Genomic DNA, 20,464 nt, shown 5'->3' with positions numbered 1-20,464 from the left:
TATTCTCCAAGATTTTGGGGGGAAAACTGGAATAGGCCATATGAGAGTTTGAACTGGATTGCAATGGCCAATGTCAAGTTGGCCCAGGCCTGGTGTAAACTCATGTCATGCAGACCAAGCTGGATTATAATGGTCAGTGTAGACAAATATTATGCAGACTGAACTGGATTATAATGGCCAATGTAGACACATGTCATACAGACTGAACTGGATGTCATGAAGACCAAATCGGATTACATTGTCAATATAGACTCATGTCATGTAGACCAAATTGGATTATAATGGTCAATATAGACCCATGTTATGAAGACTGAATTGTCAGTGTAGACTCGTATAATGCAGACCAAACTGGATTATAATGGTTAGTGTAAACCCATGTCATGCAGACCAAACTGGATTATAATGGCCAATGTAGACTCATATTATGCAGACCAAACTGGATTATAATGGTTAGTGTAAACCCATGTCATGCAGACCAAACTGGATTATAATGGCCAATGTAGACTCATATTATGCAGACCAAACTGGATTATAATGGTTAGTGTAAACCCATGTCATGCAGACCAAACTGGATTATAATGGCCAATGTAGACTCATTATGCAGACCAAACTGGATTATAATGGTTAGTGTAAACCCATGTCATGCAGACCAAACTGGATTATAATGGTCAATGTAGACCCATGTCATGTAGACTAAATCGGATTATATTGTCAGTGTAGACACATGTCATGCAGACCAAACTGGATTGTAATGATCAGTGTAGACTCCTGTCATGCAGACCAAACTGGATTATAATGGTCAGTGTAAATTCATATTATGCAGACCAAACTGGAATACATTGTCAATATAGACTGATGTCATGAAGGCCGAATCGGATTATATTGTCAGTGTAGACACATGTCATACAGACCGAAATGGATTATAATGGTCAGTGTAGACTCATACACTGCAGACCGAACTGGATTACATTGTTAATATAGATTCATGTCATGAAGACTGAAATGGATTATATTGTCAGTGTAGAGTCATGTCATGCAGACCAAAATGGATTATGATGGAATTGGATTATAATGGTCAATATAGACTCATGTCATGTAGACCAAATCGGATTACATTGTCAATATAGACTCATGTCATGAAGACCGAAATGGATTATAATAATCAGTATAAACTCATATAATGCAGACTGAACCGGATTATAATGGTCAGTGTAGACTCATATTATGCCGACCGTATTGGATTATAATGGTCAATATAGACTCATGTCATGTAGACCAAATCGGATTACATTGTCAATATAGACTCATGTCATGAAGACCGAAATGGATTATAATAATCAGTATAAACTCATATAATGCAGACTGAACCGGATTATAATGGTCAGTGTAGACCCGTGATTCTCAACCTTGGCAATGCCGTGACCCCTTAATAGATTTCCTTATGTTATGGTGACCCCCAACCATACGGTTTCTCCCTTTTATTCTCTCTTATCCTTCAAACGTCTACTTTGGGGGGAAAAGGTGGGAGGTAAACACCGTGATGGATGCATCTGTTTTGTTTTGTTTTGTTGTCTAGGAACAACGGCAGATTGACTCCTACTTGCTGCCAACGAGGGAGAAACACGTTGTCAAGACCTGCCTGTCGCGGCCAGCGCATGAGACGGCACATCACTCATGCTCCACGGAAGGGGACCAGGAACATCCAAGGTTTGTGACAGTCGATTGTATGAGTTTGCTCTGCTTGAGTTTATCCGACAGATAATTGCTGCTATTATTATTGCTATTATTGCTATTATTATTATTGCCTATTGCTATTATTATTGTGTTGTCGAAGGCTTTCATGGCCGGGATCACAGGGTTGTTGTATGTCTTTCGGGCTGTGTGGCCATGTTCCAGAAGCATTCTCTCCTGACGTTTCGCCCACATCTATGGCAGGCATCCTCAGAGGATGCCTGCCATAGATGTGGGCGAAACGTCAGGAGAGAATGCTTCTGGAACATGGCCACACAGCCCGAAAGACATACAACAACCCTGCTATTATTATTGCATATTGCTATTATTGCAATTATTATTGCATATTGCTATTATTGCTATTATGATTACTATTATTGCTATTATTCTTATTGCTATTACTACTAATTATTATTGCTTCTATTATTGCTATTATTATTATTGCCTATTGCTATTATTATTATTGCATATTGCTATTATTGCAATTATTATTGCATATTGCTATTATTGCTATTATGATTACTATTATTGCTGTTATTATTATTGCTATTACTACTATTATTATTGCTTCTATTATTGCTATTATTATTATTGCCTATTGCTATTATTATTATTGCATATTGCTATTATTGCAATTATTATTGCATATTGCTATTATTGCTATTATGATTACTATTATTGCTATTATTATTATTGCTATTACTACTATTATTATTGCTTCTATTATTGCTATTATTATTATTGCCTATTGCTATTATTATTATTGCATATTGCTATTATTGCAATTATTATTGCATATTGCTATTATTGCTATTATGATTACTATTATTGCTATTATTATTATTGCTATTACTACTATTATTATTGCTTCTATTATTGCTATTATTATTATTGCTATTTTTGCTAATTGCTATAATTATCGCTATTATTGCTTATTGCTATTACTGCTATTATTGTTATTGCTTATTGCTATTATTATTATTGCTATTATTATTGCTATTAATATTGCTATTATTATTGCTATTGTTGCTATTATTGCGATTATTGCTATTATTGCTATTATTATTGCATATTGCTATTATTGCTATTACTATTATTATTGCATATTGCTATTATTGCTATTATTTTTATTGCTATTATTATTGCTATTACTACTTTTATTGTTTCTATTATTGCTATTATTATTATTGCTATTTTTGCTAATTGCTATAATTATCGCTATTATTGCTTATTGCTATTACTGCTATTATTGTTATTGCTTATTGCTATTATTGCTATTAATAATGCTATTATTATTGCTTATTGCTATTATTATTATTATCACTATTATTGCTATCCTTATTGCTATTTTATTATTATTGCTTATTGCTACTATTATTGCTATTAATAATGCTATTATCATTGCTATTATTATTGCTTATTGCTATTATTATTATTATCACTATTATTGCTATCCTTATTGCTATTTTTATTATTATTGCTTATTGCTACTATTATTGCTATTAATATTATTGCTATTATTACTGCTCTTATTGCTATAATTGTTATTGCTACCATTGCTCCCCTGGTGCCTAAAGGTGAGGGCAAAAAACTGAAATGCAGAATCCGAAATGTGCTTTTGTTTGGTGCCCGTTGGTGGCAGTTAAGACCCGTCTTGCTCTTTAATTTCTCGCAATTCTTGGCTTATTATTATCATCATGGTCAGTGCTTTGTGCCCCAGCTAAGCCTACAACGATTTCCATATGAGCAGAAGAAAGGTCACCAAAGCCAAACAGGTCTGTGGGTTGCCTTGTTTAGACCAATGATGGGCAAACTTTTGCGCTTGGTGTGTCAAAATTCACCCAAAAAAACAACAACAACAACAAAACAAAAAAAAAACCTAGCATGACTTGGGTGGTGTGTCACTTTGAGAAAAAAATACATAATTTCGCAATATGTATAGTTTAAATAACAAAAATGTATATAACTGTATTTAATAAATCAAAAACTATTTACTACCCTTATTTCCATGTACAACGATCTATGGCACCTCTTGCAGTTTCCACGAGGATTTCTCTCTATTCTAGTTTCAATCTAGTCATGAATAATGAATAATATTATAATAATAATATAATAGTAATAATATAATACAATAATAATAGAATAATATTAGAATTATAATGTAATGTGCATAATTCCCATGGAGTAAACAACAAAACCACTGGACCAAATCACACCAAATTTGGCCACAAAAGACATAGTCATCCAATCTATGTCTTTCCATCAAAAACCCTATAAAATTAGGTCCAAATTACAGAAAAAACCCCAAAACCAAAAATTACAAACTACGCATGCGCAGAACCCCCACCCAGATATATAGATAGATAGATATAATGGAATGTGCATAATTCCCATGGAGTAAACAACAAAACCACTGGACCAAATCACACCAAATTTGGCCACAAAAGACATAGTCATCCAATCAATCTGCAGGCAGCAGCATGTCGGCAAAAATGGCCACGCGTGTCAGTGCTGACACGCGTGTCATAGGTTGGCCATCACTGGTTTAGACCCTGTTTATGATGGGATCCGAACTCTGGGCTGTTTGGCCAGTTTGTAGCCCCATTGTTGCCAGGAATCCAAAACTGGTCCTGGTCCATATGGGTTTAATATTTCGCCAGTAAATCCCGGGCCAGTCCTGAGCAGAGACTAAGGAGGAGGAATGGCCCGGTCAAAATTGCACCTTGTTTTGGCAATACAGCAGAGTCTCACTTATCCAATACTCGCTTATCCAACGTTCGGGTAAAAGCTGACCCGAATATAAGCCAACCAGGACTCTCACCCAAGTATAATCCAAAAAGGCCTGAAAAACTCAGTTTATACTTGAGTATATATGGTAAGTAATATGTCACAGCATCTCAACAAATTCAGCACAAAGTTTCTGGAGCAGAACGACGCCTTTCGAAGTCAGGACCGCACAATTAAACAGGGACAGAGTCCTTCCCAAACGTTGTTACGTAGTGCAATGCACTGAAAGCCAATCCAGGCCAAGCCATGCTTAGGAGAGAATCCGCCCGGGCTGCTTTTCAACTGGCACTAGATTACTTCTTATTTTGAGCGTTGGCTTAAAATGAATTGGCTCCTTACGGCGCTTAATACCCCTGGCCCTGATAAAGCAGGCCTTCATGGCCGACGGTCAAGTTTCCCCAATGAAATCCCCTAAAAGATATAAAAACGAGCCGTTGATGAGGCTCAGCGGCCAATGCGCTCCCTGAAAACGAGCCTCTCCGCTTATGCCTCGGAAGTCGTCTTTGTGTGCCGGGCGGCAACGGGCCGAGCATCGCTCTTGGCACCTTCCGGAGCTCGAATTAACCTGTTTTTCTTGGCAACCCAACATTTCTTTGAGTAACAGAGACGTCTCCAAGAAAAGGCAAGGCTTTAGGACCCTTTCGTACCCCATTTCGCATCCCAAAGAAGCTGGGAATGGCCAACCCAAGGTGTGTAGCCCACATCAAAAGGTACCTTGGCTTATACTCGAGTATATGCGGTACTTTTGACACTTGTAGCCAAGCAAGTCCAGTTCAATGTGTCCCATTCGTGAGCCAGAGCCAGGTCTTCTCCTTATCAGCACTTCCTTCAATTTTGTCAAGGAACTTTCCATGCAATGTTTTGTTGTGCCAGCTGTCAGCTCTAGTTTGTAGTGCGGTTTTCTTGTACTGATTCTGCTCTAGTTTGTAGTGCGGTTTTCTTGTACTGGCTTTGAGGAGTTTCTGATTTTTGACTTCAATCAAAGCAGGTTCTTCACTTTGCTTTACATATTCTGCTATTTATTCTGCCATTTACTGCATTTATTATTATTATTATTTTATTATGACACAGCAAACAAGATAGACATGCTGGATTTCGTATCACAAAATCACAAGTCAAACACTTCCCAAGTGTCTAGGACTGTGTGATGTATTTTCAGATGATGCGCGCAGATCCCAGTAGGGTGGCCTTTTGCAGTTGGCAGATCGTGATTTTGTCAATGTCTATTGTTTCCAAATAATAATAATAATAATTATTATTATTACATTTATTATTTCACTCTTTGATTATTAAAAGGCTACATAAGCACATTGACATTTAAGAAGATGAAAATAATGATTTGATCAGAGTTGGACAGTACTATCTTAAATTACAGTTTGATGTAAAGATTCAAAAACATTTAAACTACTGAGGCCTCAATTAATATATATTTTTTATATATCGGCTTATACTGGAGTCAATGTTTTCCCAGTTTTTTTGTGGTAAAATTAGGTGCCTTGGCTTATATTCGGGTCGGCTTATACTCGAGTATATAAGGTACTTGAAACACAACAAGATGAGTCCACAGCAGACACTCTGCTGGCTGTTGTATTGGATCATATTATTATTATTATTATTATTATTATTATTATTATTATTATTATTTTATGATGCAGAAAACAAGATAGACATGCTGGATTTCATATCACAAAATCACAAGTCGAACACTTCCCAAGCGTCTAGGACTGTGTGATGTATTTTCAGATGATGCATGCAGATCCCAGTCGGGTGGCCTTTTGCAGTTGACAGATCGTAATTTTGTCAATTATTATTATTATTATTCTATCTGCTGGGTCAGTTTCAACACTTGTGATGTGCACCTCTTGCCTTACTTGAAACTGGCTTGCTGTGGGTCTATATGTGGGTCTATTTTTTCCATAATTCTATGCAAAATAAGTCTCTCCAGTGAAGCATATGCTGTAATGTTTTTCTTTCCATTTTCCCGTGAAGCTAAAAAAGTGAATTTAATCCCATCCTCCTCTTGGCTTCCATGTTTTCTCGGTGTTTGTTTGAACCAGAGTTTCATCCGCAATCCTTTGGAAGAGTTGGAAAATGTCTTCACTTGCCGTGAACCCTGAGCTGGGAAATAAACAAGCGCTTTTGCTCAGAGCGGGCCAGATGTTCCCACTAAAAGGCGGGTGATCCAATTTTCCTTGGCGGGGAAACGTCCTCTTTATGCTCCCCGCATGCTGGGTAATGGGCAGCCTTTCCGTTGCCAGATTGCGCACGGCGACACGGAGCGGCTGACGGATTGGGAGCAAAAGCCATCCGGAGAGGCACTTCTTGCGCCCGCGTGCGCATTTATATCTTCAATATAGATAGAGTTATATATTGATATAGCACATGGAAAGCCAAAGAAGTGCCGATAAGGTTGAGGAGGAGATCGTCAAATAGTTCATTCGAGTTGAACCGTGGGGTTCGGTGCCACAGATGGTGTCGTTTTGAGAGTTATTATATGGGTGCAAAAAAGACTCGGGGAAATTGATGGGAGTTTATGGTCATCAATGGCTACTAGCCAATATGGCTAGCTACCACCTCTGCAATTATGAGAATTGCATTATTATTATTATTATGATTTTATTATTATTATGATTTTATTATTATTATTATTATTATTTATCTACCACATAATAATAATAATAATAATAATAATAATAATAATAATAATAAAAATTGTAAGAAAATTGCACAGACAGACTACAAACAGAGGCACAACTATGTGGCCCAAATGATTCATTGGAACTTATGCCTCAAGTACCACCTCCCAGCAGCAAAGAACTGGTGGGATCACAAACCTGCAAAAGTCTTGGAAAATGAGCACGCAAAGATACTGTGGGACTTCCGAATCCAGACTGACAAAGTTCTGGAACACAACACACCAGACATCACAGTTGTGGAAAAGAAAAAGGTTTGGATCATTGATGTTGCCATCCCAGGTGACAGTCGCATTGAAGAAAAACAACAGGAAAAACTCAGCCGCTATCAGGACCTCAAGATTGAACTTCAAAGACTCTGGCAGAAACCAGTGCAGGTGGTCCCGGTGGTGATGGGCACACTGGGTGCCGTGCCAAAAGATCTCAGCCGGCATTTGGAAACAATAGACATTGACAAAATTACGATCTGCCAACTGCAAAAGGCCACCCTGCTGGGATCTGCACGCATCATCCGAAAATACATCACACAGTCCTAGACACTTGGGGAGTGTTCGACTTGTGAGTTTGTGAAACGAAATCCAGCATGTCTATCTTGTTTGCTGTGTCATACAACATCGTTGTGTCAATAATAATAATAATAATTTTATTTTTATACTCTGCCAACATCTCCTCAGAGGGACTCGGGGCGGCTCACAGATACAAAACATCACAGATATAGTTCACAAGTTTAAGTGGTGCAAAGGCTTCCAGATTTAAGTCCAGGACCACACCCAAACTGCAAACCTGAAATTTCAGGGGGAGTGAAACCCCGTCCAGCTCAAGTTGTAACCCTATCTCCGGATCAGTTTAGCTCAAGACCTGCAGTGCTTCCGCCTAACCTGAATTGAGCTTCAATTTGTTTACTCTCATCCAGTCCATTACTGCCCTCAGGCAACGGTCCAGGTTCTTTCTTCTTTACTCGTTCAGTCATTTCCAAATTGATGGGAGTGTATGGCCATCGGTGCATGGCTAGTTAGCTATGGCTCACGATGTTGACCGGCTCTATCTGCCTAGAAGATCAGGGGGCAGAGGACTCTTACAAGTAAAACAAGCAGTCAAAGAAGAAGAACATGCCCTGGCAGAATATGTAAAGCAAAGTGAAGAACCTGCTTTGATTGAAGTCAAAAATCAGAAACTCCTCAAAGCACAGCAGACAAAAAACCAGTACAAGAAAACCGCACTACCAACTAGAGCAGAATCAGTACAAGAAAACCGCACTACAAACTAGAGCTGACAGCTGGCACAACAAAACACTGCATGGAAAGTTTCTTGACAAAATTGAAGGAAAAGCTGATAAGGAGAAGACCTGGCTCTGGCTCACGAATGGGACCCTGAAGAAGGAGACAGAAGGCCTGATCCTTGCAGCCCAGGAGCAAGACATCAGGACAAAGGCAATTAATAATAATAATAATAATAATAATAATAATAGAAGACCTGGCTCTGGCTCACGAATGGGACCCTGAAGAAGGAGACAGAAGGGCTGATCCTTGCAGCCCAGGAGCAAGACATCAGGACAAAGGCAATCAAGGCCAAGATCGAAAAATCAGCTGATGACCCAAAATGCAGACTGTGCAAGGAAACCGACGAAATCATTGATCATATCCTCAGGTGCTGTAGGAAAATTGCACGGACAGACTACAAACAGAGGCACAACTATGTGGCCCAAAGGATCCATTGGAACTAATGCAGACTGTGCAAGGAAGCTGACTAACTTCTACTAACCTGGGCACGGCTGGGTCCCCAAGCTAGTAAAACTATAAAAACACAATGTTCATTCCTGGGTTATAAGTGTTATTTCCTAATTGGTTCTATCATAAAAACACGGGAAAAGTTTATTAAACTTGGTTTCTGCGGGAAGGGCATCTCACTTTGACACATTTTGCTGCAGTTTTTCAATTAATTTCTTGCCGAGTCTCAACCAATTTAGCATAGTTTGTGCCATGGAAATAAAGTTTCTGGAGTAGAACAACTACTTTCAAAATGAGGATTGCACGTTGAAAGAGGAAATAATACTTTTAAACCAGAAATAGAATTTTTTTTTCCAATTTTTGCAAGGTTAGCACCGGACTCTGACCAATGCAGGAGTTCATTCCAGGCCATGGCCTGATATTGCAGGTCACCTTCCAGCCCAAATAGGCCTTTTGCTGCAGAAAAGGCCAGAAATCCTCCTCCCACGGTCTATATGTCTGTTAGTAATAGCAAACCACTGGTGTGCAAGGGTTTTGCATAATGTGCCTTCAGGTCGCAGACCTATGGCAACCCTATTTATTTCATAGAGTTTTCTTAAATCAAGAATGTTTAGAGGTCACTGTTTGTTAATGCCAAGACCACGGGACGTTGACATATTATTATTATTATTATTATTATTATTATTATTATATTTATATTTATTATGTTTATTTTTACCCGGCTTCTTCTCTCCCGCACTTGACCTCACAACCTCTGAGGATGCCTGCCATAGATGTGGCCAAAACGTCAGGAGAGAATGCTTCTGGAACATGGAACATACAGCCCGGAAAACTCACAGCAACCCAGTGAGTCCGGCCATGAAAACCTTCCTCCGACAACACATTTTCAGGAACAATTTCAAATACAGTAGAGTCTCGCTTATCCAACCTCCACTTATCCAACGTTCTGTTTTATCCAACGTGGTCGGCCTTTTAGTTGTCAATGTTTTTTATTATTTATTTATTTATATCTCGCCCCAAAGGGACTCAGAGTGGCTTACAAATTAAATTTACATACAATATTATTTTATTAGCATAGCATAATACTGGCAATAAATTACCATATTGCACTATATCTATATAGTCAATGTTTTCAATACATTGTGATGTTTTGGTGCTAAATTTGTAAATACAGTAATTGTCAGAGCACGCGATTTGAATAAACACACATGCAGCGGAAGATCAACGAAGAATCACTGGCACCAATAACGAGGCTGAAGCCTATTTGGCTATCTACAAAAGATTTACTAACAAACGGATAACTCTCAAGACGATATATACAGACAGAGTGCAGAGGGGCAGAGAGATAACACAAGGAGCTATTTATAACCACCTCTGCTGTCTGATGCAATACACAGTTAACTCTTTACACACTCGCATAGTGGACAGCAGACAGTGCATGATGCAATCTCCAGCTCACATTGCATCACTATAACTCAATTACATTTAAACAACTCTATATACAATCATTCCCACTTCAACAGTAATTACTACATAACTTTACCATGTATTGAAGTGATTTTTCTGTTGATTTGTTGTAAAACATGATGTTTTGGTGCTTAATTTGTAAAATCATAATGTAATTCGAAGTTTAATAGGCTTTTCCTTAGTCCCTCCTTATGATCCAACATATTCGCTTATCCAACATTCTGCCGGCCCGTTTATGTTGGATAAGCAAGACTCTACTGTATTAGCAAGAAAAGCATATGGAGAAGTTGTGTGCTGTGTATATATTATTATTGGTTTTGTTCTCTGTTTCATATTTTATTTTGTATTGTTTTGTATCCGATTTTGCTGTAAGCCGCCCCGAGTCCCCTTCGGGGGAGATGGAGGCAGGATATAAATAAACTTATTATTATTATTATTATTATTATTATTATTATTATTATTATTAAGTTCACCCCAGAGAGGCCATAATAAGTCAGTCTGATGTGAGATTATCCCAAATTCTTTCTCCCAGTTACTTTGGAAGCAGGTATTGTGGAAACCACACTTACTGGTTGTGCAAGTGGTTCGTCCTACAGACTCAAATAGGATTAAAGCTCAAATCGGATTTGGCGTCCTGTCTGCACAATTGCAAGGAACATTATGATGCGGATTGCAAGATCTTGCACGATTCCGGCATTGTTCCTGGTCCTGAGAGAAGGCGTCCGTCCCAAACCCTTGCGGATAAGATCTCTTCCACGCCTGCCGTCCCGCCTTTCCCGCATTGTATTTTGCGTGTCCTTGCGCGCGATATAATTATGCGCTTACACATTGCAAGAAGATGCCACTGATAGTTGGAAAGCGGCTGATGCAATTGATTAAGCGATGGATTCCCAGAATTGCATTAGGCATTTATTGGGGTGTGTGGGGTGAGGAACATATCGAAATACATAACGCCTAAAGGGAAGGCATGGCTCTGTCTTCCCAAAGGCATCTTGGTACAATGTTGTTAATCCCATAAGTTTTGCTCCTGTTATGAATTGTAATGTCAATATCTTATATACAGGACTAGCTTTGCCCGGCCACGCGTTGCTGTGGCTTATGCGAATCCTTATGGAATAGCAGTGAATAGCCTTGCAGTCTCAAAGCCTGGCCGTTTTCTGGAGTAGCTGGAGCTTTTTGTTGTATGAACGTGGAGGCATGGATGAGGGGTTGTGCTGCCAAGTTTAGTGTTTCTGGGATGTGTAGTTTTGTTGTTTTGTCCTAGGCCGAAATGTCATTACCCTTTTATATATATAGATGATTTCCATTCACTGGACCACATTTGGCACAAATTTGAATACTGGTGGGGTTTTGGGGAGGTTGATTTTGTCATCTGGGAGTTGTAGTTGCTGGGATTTATAGTTCGCCTACAATCAAGGAGCTTTCTGAACTCCACCAACGATGGAATTGAACCAAACTTGGCACAAATACTCAATATGCTCAAATGTGAACACTAGTGGAGTTTGGGGAAAATAGACATTGATATTTGGGAGTTCTACTTGCTGGGATTTATAGTTCACCTACAACCAAAGAGCTTTCTCAACTTCACCAATGATGGAACTGAACCAAACCTGGCACACAGAACTTCCATGACCAACAGAAAATTCGGTGGGAATTGAATTTGCATTTGAGAGTTGTAGTTCACCTACATCCAGAAAGCACTGCGGACTCAAACAAGGATGGATCTGGACCAAACTTGGTACAAATGCTCAGTATGCTCAAATGTGAACACTGGTGGAGTTTGGGGAAAATAGACCTTGACATTTGGGACTAGTAGTTGCTGGGATTTATAGTCCACCTACAATCAAAGAGCTCCTTGAACCTCACCAAGAACAGAACTGGGCCAAATTTCCCACACAGAACCCCCATGACAAACAGAAAATACTGGAGGGATTTGGGAGGAACTGATGGTGATTTAGGGAAGATGTAGTTCACCGTTTTGTGTAGATGAATGATTGAAATGAAATGATAGCACGAAGGAAAAATTTTCACGCACATCTCTATTAGAGACTTACTTTTGTTGGAAAAGGAAAGTGAAATGCGTATTGCACCAGGGCTTGCAAAAGTGATTGAAGACTGCATCTTCTCTCCCTGGCGGATTGTGTGCTTAATCGAATGGCCAAAGTTGCTCTGCAGAACCATCCTGCCCTTTCTTTGTGCTTAGAAATGCTGTCTATTTTCTCCTTCTTTTATTTTATTTATTTTATTTACATCATTTCTACCCCGCCCTTCTCACCCGTAGGGACTCAGGGCAGCTTACAACAGTCGGCAAATTCCATTGCCCCCAAAACACATTCAATCAACAGTGGCAGTTCAATTAAACAATAACAATACCAAAATCAATTAAAAGTTATATTGTAATGAAGTACAAATTTTGGTTTACAGATGTTATGTTTAATTGTGTGTATGTTTTAAAAGGGTCAGTATTACAGTTATTGCATCTCAGCACTCAGAGGCTAGTTGCCATGGAGAAGTAGGCGGAGCCAACTGCCGTTTAGTTGAAGAATGCAGAGTTTAAAAAAGAGAGTCAGTCTGTGCTCTGATGAGGCACAGGGAAGATTGATTCCAGGTTGATGGGATCAAGGAGAATAAATTGTTCATTTTGAGTCGGTTTTAAATAAGTTTGGTGACTTATTTAATGTAGTCTGTGTCCTGGTAAGGAACAGAGAATCTGTGATAGTATATCACAGGGGTGACTGTGGTTTGAAGTCACTGGAAAGTCCAAGTTTCAGACTTTGGGAACCAATCCCAGCTGGACTCACAGAGATCCATTGAAGTAACGGTTTAAAAGTGGCAGAGGAAGAAGTTTTAACTACTTTAAGTAAAAGAAGTGATACTTTAGAGAGTTGATTCATCTCATTCTAGTATTGTAACTGTTAATAAGATTACCTCTAAGTGGGACACACAACATTGTAACCACAAAGCTCTGTGCCTGAATAAACTTGTTATTGTTCTTCCAACATCTAAGCCTCTATCGCATATATTCTAAAGTGAAGAAGAAGAAAGAAAGAAAAGTAAAAGGTCTCCTCCCTGAGTCTTTGGTGGTTGCATCTTTCCAAAGTGGTGTTAGTCGTTCATAGTCCTTTACAAATTGGTGGCAGTTGTTATAAATTCATTACATATGTTAACTCTAAACATTGCTTTGGTCATTTGCAAAATACTGTTCCTATCCGTGTTGCCAGTGGCCCAGCTTCTCCTCCAAGGAAGAGAAGAAGAAAAGAATACAGCAAGCAATCTAAACAACCGTTTGGCCAAAACATCTCTTCTAGGTGGCTAAAAGCACACGCATCCATCCACTAAAGGAGATGATTGTGTGACCCTTGTCCTTGGAAACTATTGGATTCTCATTGTTTGCGATGGTGGCTTTGTGAAATCTGCCATTGCCATCTATTTCGAGGAGGCTTTGTTTACTCAAAGAGAAATCACAAGGCAGAGAGTTTCTAAAAGCGACAAGATGAGAAAAAGGGGAAGAATCTTCCGACCACTTCCCATCCGAGTTGTGCTGATTCATCTTTGCAAAGGAAAAAGCGAAAAAAGCGAGAAGAGGGAGGAAATAAAACTCCTCCAAAACTCTAGAGAGCAAGCAATATATATATATATATATATATATATATATATATATATATGCCTCATCTTCCCCATTTAACACTATAGAACAGGCATGGGCAAACTTTGGGACACCAACTCCCACAATCCCTAACAGCGTTTCTGTAGATGCCAATCCCCTCACACCAAAAGCGACTTGCAGGAAGTCGGGTGAGCTCCCATCTGTCAGCTCTAGCTTCAGGGACATGAGAGAAGCCTCCCAGCAGGATGGTAACACATCCGGGCAATGTCCCCTGGGCAACGTCTCTGTAGATGGCCAATTTCCTCACACCAGATGTGACTTGCAGGAAGTCGGGTGAGCTCCCGTCTGTCAGCTCTAGCTTCAGGGACATGAGAGAAGCCTCCCAGCAGGATGGTAACACATCCGGGCAATGTCCCCTGGGCAACGTCTCTGTAGATGGCCAATTTCCTCACACCAGATGTGACTTGCAGGAAGTCGGGTGAGCTCCCGTCTGTCAGCTCTAGCTTCAGAGACATGAGAGAAGCCTCCCAGCAGGATGGTAACACATCCGGGCAATGTCTGCCAGGCAATGTTTCAATAATATATATTATAATAAGATAAATATCCTAAATGTAATAATATATAATGGTTATATATCTTCTATATATATAAAAGAATGATGGCATCACGGCGACCCACAAAACAACAAAACTACAGGCCCCCCAACCTCGAAATTTGACAACACAACCCATCATCCACACCTCTAGGTTGATACAACAAAAAGAAAATAAAAATAAAGTCCTAATTAGAGAGAGAGGAATAATTGCTTTTATCCCATTGCTGCTAGTTAGAAGGCTAAGCTCCTCCAACTTGGTCTCTTAGCAACCCAATAAAAAATAATAAAAAACACTAAAAATTTGATACAATAAAATACTATCATAACAGAAAATAACTAAAAATAATACAAGAAAATAATAAAATATAATAAATAAAAATATAACTTACAATAAAATTAATTAAAAAATGTAAATAACATCAAATAAAAATTACACAACAATTTTTAACCAAAACCACCACCACTTTGCCACAGCAACGTGTGGCCGGGCACAGCTAGTAATATTATAAAATCATAATATATAATATATAATAACAATATAATAATAATAATAATAATATAAAATCATAACGTATAATCATAATCGATCATGTATTATCAATATTAACATATAATGTCATTGGATTTGTTTGATACTCAATGAGGTATTTATTGAGAAACTATAGTGCTATTTCTTTATTGTTGTGTCCGAATTGTGGTGAATTGTAACGTATCCGTTTCAATGGCTGAGCGGGGATTCGAACCTTGGTCTTCAAAATCATAGCCCATCATTCAAACCAGTTTGGAGTGGAAGATGAACACAGATTTTTGGTGGCTTATTGCTGTTAAGTGCTTTCAAGTCTTCTCCAACTTATGGCAACTATGGTCCAAGGCACCATGCTTCCCATGGAAATGCAATATGTTCAGAACTGTGCAAAGTTTGCATGGAAAGAAACTCTTTGCTGAAGAAGTCCTTCCATGTTTGCCTTGCACCAGGAGAGGGAGCCATGTTTCCAGATTTGGAACCATCTTCCCATAGAAATGCCTGGAATCCTTGCAGATCCGGCTGGATTATATATATTTTCCCTTCCCATTTGCACCTTCTAAGAACAGAATGAAAGAGAGGCGTGCACCATTCAATTGCGCCTATGCAGCACATCAGGATTGCGAATTTGCCAGTGCATTGTTTTATGTCAAATGTCCTGGCACCTAACCATTGTGCGGGTGTTTTTCATCCATGCGACTGTCACCTGGGATGGCGACATCCATGATCCAAACCTCTTTCTTTTCTACAACTGTGATGTCTGGTGTGTTGTGTTCCAGAACTTTGTCAGTCTGGATTCGGAAGTCCCACAGTATCTTTGCATGTTCATTTTCCAATACTTTTGCAGGTTTGTGATCCCACCAGTTCTTTGCTGCTGGTAGCTGGTACTTGAGGCATGTTCCAATGAATCATTTGGGCCACATGGTTGTGCCTCTGTTTGTAGTCTGTCTGTGCGATTTTCTTACAGCAGCTGAGGATATGATCCATGGTTTCATCGGTTTCCTTGCACAGTCTGCATTTTGGGTTATCAGCTGATTTTTCGATCTTGGCCTTAACTGCCTTTGTTCTGATGTCTTGCTCCTGGGCTGCAAGGGTCCCATTTGTGAGCCAGAGCCAGGTCTTCTATTATTATTATTATTATTATTATTATTATTATTATTATTATTAATTGCCTTTGTCCTGATGTCTTGCTCCTGGGCTGCAAGGATCAGGCCTTCTGTCTCCTTCTTCAGGGTCCCATTCGTGAGCCAGAGCCAGGTCTTCTCTTTATCAGCTTTTCCTTCAATTTTATCAAGGAACTTTCCATGCAATGTTTTGTTGTGCCAGCTGTCAGCAATAGTTTGTAGTGCGGTTAGCTCTAGTTTGTAGTGCAGTTTTCTTGTACTGGTTTTTTGTCTGCTGTGCTTTGAGGAGTTTCTGATTTTTGACTTCAATCAAAACATCATCATCATCATCATCATCATCATCATTATCATTATTATTATATGGCAGTGCAGATGGGGCCAAAGGCCACTCGGAGCCCGTTGTGCCCTGATCCTTTCCCTGCCAACGTTCTTGCCTTTGGGACATTCCTCTGAACCCTAAATCATCCCAAGACAGACAAGCGGAGAGGTTGGCTCTTGCCTTTGTGGGCTTGCTCGGCTCTCCTTCCTTCCAAGCTGCTTTCCCAATGAGTCAGGACCGCCTGCCAAAAAGCCTCCCTCCCTCCCTCCCTCCCACACTCCGGCAAGCTCAGCCAAGTTGATGTTTAAGGCTGTCAGGACATCCTGATGTATTTATTGCCTCTTGTAGGGTTGTCGTGATTGCTTCCCCCTGCGTGAACCCAAAGACACCCCATAAGGAGCCCAGATCAGAAGAGAACGAGGGCTTCTGCAGGGACAAAAGTCCCTTCCTGGGTGACACGCGGAAGCAAACAGCTTGACAATTCGTTCTTGCATCAAGACACTGGTCTCACAGAACCAGTGCGGAACAGACCTGTTACTACTACTATTACATTGACTTTAAACAAATAACTTGACAGTTATTCCTTGCATCAAGGCATTGGTCTCACAGAACCAATGTGGAGCAAACCTATTGTTGTTGTTGTTACTACTACTACTACTACTACTACATTGACCAAAAGTAAACAGCTTGACAATTATTCCTTGCATCAAGACATTGGTCTCACAGAACCAATGTGGAGCAAACCTGTTGTTGTTGTTGTTACTACTACTACTACATTGACCAAAAGTAAACAGCTTGACAATTATTCCTTGCATCAAGACATTGGTCTCACAGAACCAATGTGGAGCAAACCTGTTGTTGTTGTTGTTACTACTACTACTACTACTACTACATTATTGACCGGAAGCAAACAACGTGACAATTCGTCCTTGCATCAAGGCATTGGTCTCACAGAACCAATGTGGAGCAGACCTATTATTGTTGTTGTTGTTTTTACTACTACTACTACTACTACTACATTATTGACCAGAAGCAAACAACTTGACAATATGTCCTTGCATCAAGGCATTGGTCTCACAGAACCAATGTGGAGCAAACCTATTGTTGTTATTGTTGTTGTTGTTGTTGTTACTACTACTACTACTACTAAATTGACCGGAAGCAAACAACTTAACAATTCGTCCTTGCATCAAGACATTGGTCTCACAGAACCAATGTGGAGCAAACCTATTACTATTATTACACTATTCGCTTGGGGACCTGGTGATGCCCAGGTTATTTGAAAAAGGCTTTGTTTGTTTTGGGGTGTTGTTAGAAAAAAGCCAACCTTTCCTTTAATAATAATAATGATGGGCAAAAGGGGCAATTTCTTGGAAAGGTTATAACTTGAAAATGCAGGTGAAGAATAATATGAAAGAGTGTTGAAAAGCACTGCCGGTGATTTTGCAGCCAGGAATTTCATTCTGGGAAACTGCCAACTTCTCTGTTTTTTGGACAGAGTGCACATGCCATGACTCTTGCCATAAAATAATAATAATAATAATAATAATAATAATAATAATAATAATAGAATACTCTCAGGAAAGGCGAGGAAAAGTGGAAGCACCTGGAAGGAAAATGAGTCGAAAGAGGAGAGAAAATACGGAATTTCATGGAAACTTTTGCAAGAATTATCTCTTTTAAGAAGTTTTCAAAGTTGCTCTCCAAGGTGCTGATGGGAAAGATGGGTTTCGTTCCATTTATGGAGCAACGAAGTGGCCAAAGCAATAATAATAATAATAATAATAATAATAATAATAATAATAATTTGGTTCCTGTTGCACTTATTGACGTTTCAGCAAGTGGCCAAAGCAATAATAAGTATTATTATTATTACTTTTTATTTTTATATTATTACTAACTGTGCCTGGCCACGCATTGCTGTGGCAAAGTCGTGGTGGTATTGGTTAAAAATTGTTGTGTAATTTTTATTTGACGTTATTTGCAATTTTTTATTAATTTTGTTGTAAGTTATATTTTTATTTATTATATTTTATTATTTTCTTGTATTATTTTTAGTTATTTTCTGTTATAGTATTTTACTGTATTAATTTTTAGTGTTTTTTATTATTTTTATTGGGTTGCTAGGAGACCAAGTTGGAGGAGCTTAGCCTTCTAACTGGCAGCAATTGGATAAAAGCAATTATTCCTCTCTCTCTAATTAGGACTTTATTTTTCTTTTCTTTTTGTTGTATCAACCTGGAGCCGTGGATGATGGGTTGTGTTGTCAAATTTTGAGGTTGGGGGGCCTGTAGTTTTGTTGTTTTGTGGGTCGCCGTGATGCCATCACTCTTTTATATATATAGATTATTATTATTAATATTTGGCCCATTAAACCAATACTATAGTTGTTCTTATAGGCCGCGATTCGAAAGGCATATTCTTGAAGTGTAGCATATATGTGTGTGTGTGTGTGTGTGTGTGTGTGTTTATGTGTGGAGCTGGTTAGATTCAACAATTGAGGTTGCAGAAAGGATTGTACAATGGGGAGAATGGCAACGAGTGAGCTTTCAAAGTGGTGCCAACTGATTGTAAAGCGGTCTTTGCAAGAGCCGGGTTTGCTCAACAGCACTTGTGCTTGGAGTTGGATCCGTTGCCCCATTATAATCAAAACATCACGGGAAGAAAAGTCCAGTTTGTGAGCCGATGCCTGGCCTGGGACCTCTTCTCCGTTCTTGCCAAAAGACCCTCCTCCTCGGTCGGTCGCTTTCCAAGGTGGATTTGCACATGAATTTGGCACAATGTAGAAGAACCTCCCCAGCCATGCTCTCCAGGGAATGGCCTATTTTTAGAGACAAGATACTCCTCTTCATCCTCTTCCTCTTTCCTTCCTCCTTCTCTTCCTTCTTTTTTCTCCATCTTCCTTTCCATCCCATTCCTCTCCCTCTTCTTCTCTTCTTCTCTCTTCTCCTCTCCCTTTATCCTCCTCCTCTTCTCTTCTTTTCATTCTCTTCCTCCTTTTAGTATCTTTTTCTTCCTATTACTCCTCTTCATCCTCTTCCTCTTTCCTTTCTCCTTCTCTTCTTTTTTCTTCATCTTCTTTTCTATCCCCTTCCTCTCCCTCTTCTTCATCTTCTTCTCTTCTTCTTCTCTCTTTATCTTCTTCCTCCTTCTCCTCACCCTTCATCCTCCTCCTCTTCTCTTTTCTTTATTCTCTTCCTCCTTTTAGTATCTTTTTCTTCCTATTACTCCTCTTCATCCTCTTCCTCTTTCCTTCCTCCTCCTTCTCTTCCTTCTTTTCTTCTTCATCTTCCTTTTCATCTCCTTCCTCTCCCTCTTCTTCATCTTCTCCTTCCTCCTCTTCTTCTTCTCTCTTTATCTTCTTCCTCCTTCTCCTCTCCCTTTATCTTCTTCCTCTTCTCTTCATTCTCTTCCTCCTTTTAGTATCTTTTTCTCCCTCTCTTCATCTTCCCTCTCTTCTCTTCATCCTTTACTTCTCCTCCTTTATTCTCTTCCTCTGTTCCTCCTCCTCCTCCTCCTCATTTTCATTAGCATTAATACCTTAATAATACTATTAAATACTATTAAATTATTATTATTATTATTATTATTATTATTATTATTATTATTATTATTAATAAATCATTCCAATCATTACATTAATAAGAAAAAAAGCTATTTCCAGAAAGAACAGAGGTGAGAAAAGAGAGAGCACAGGACGTGCTGTTCGGCCCGATTTAGATCCGGGTTCTATATATTCGAGGTCCACGGAGGAAGCGCCTTGCATCCGGACGCCGCAGTCAGCCAGTTTCAGTTCCGCTTCTGCGTTATCCCCGTCATCATCCCTTGCCTCCATTGTTGCACAAACAGTCTTTATGGGACATGATCCCTATAATGTGAAATCTATGAATC

General features: G+C 39.2%; 1 protein-coding gene across 2 annotated transcripts in view; it reads left to right on the top strand.

Moving 5' to 3' along the window:
* Nucleotides 1-20,464, top strand: part of cebpg (CCAAT enhancer binding protein gamma) — a 99,867-nt gene that overhangs the window by 11,843 nt on the left and 67,560 nt on the right. For both annotated transcript variants that reach the window (XR_010000528.1, XR_010000527.1), the window contains exon 2: nucleotides 1,577-1,707. The gene's annotated coding sequence lies outside the window, so the exon portion shown is untranslated. The remainder of the gene's footprint in view (nucleotides 1-1,576; nucleotides 1,708-20,464) is intronic.

The sequence above is a fragment of the Anolis carolinensis genome, unplaced genomic scaffold, assembly GCF_035594765.1.
Source record: "Anolis carolinensis isolate JA03-04 unplaced genomic scaffold, rAnoCar3.1.pri scaffold_9, whole genome shotgun sequence".
NCBI classification, from domain to species: Eukaryota; Metazoa; Chordata; class Lepidosauria; order Squamata; family Dactyloidae; genus Anolis; species Anolis carolinensis.
The sequence above is the reverse complement of the archived record's forward strand: the minus strand, read 5'-3'. Positions and strand labels throughout refer to the sequence as shown.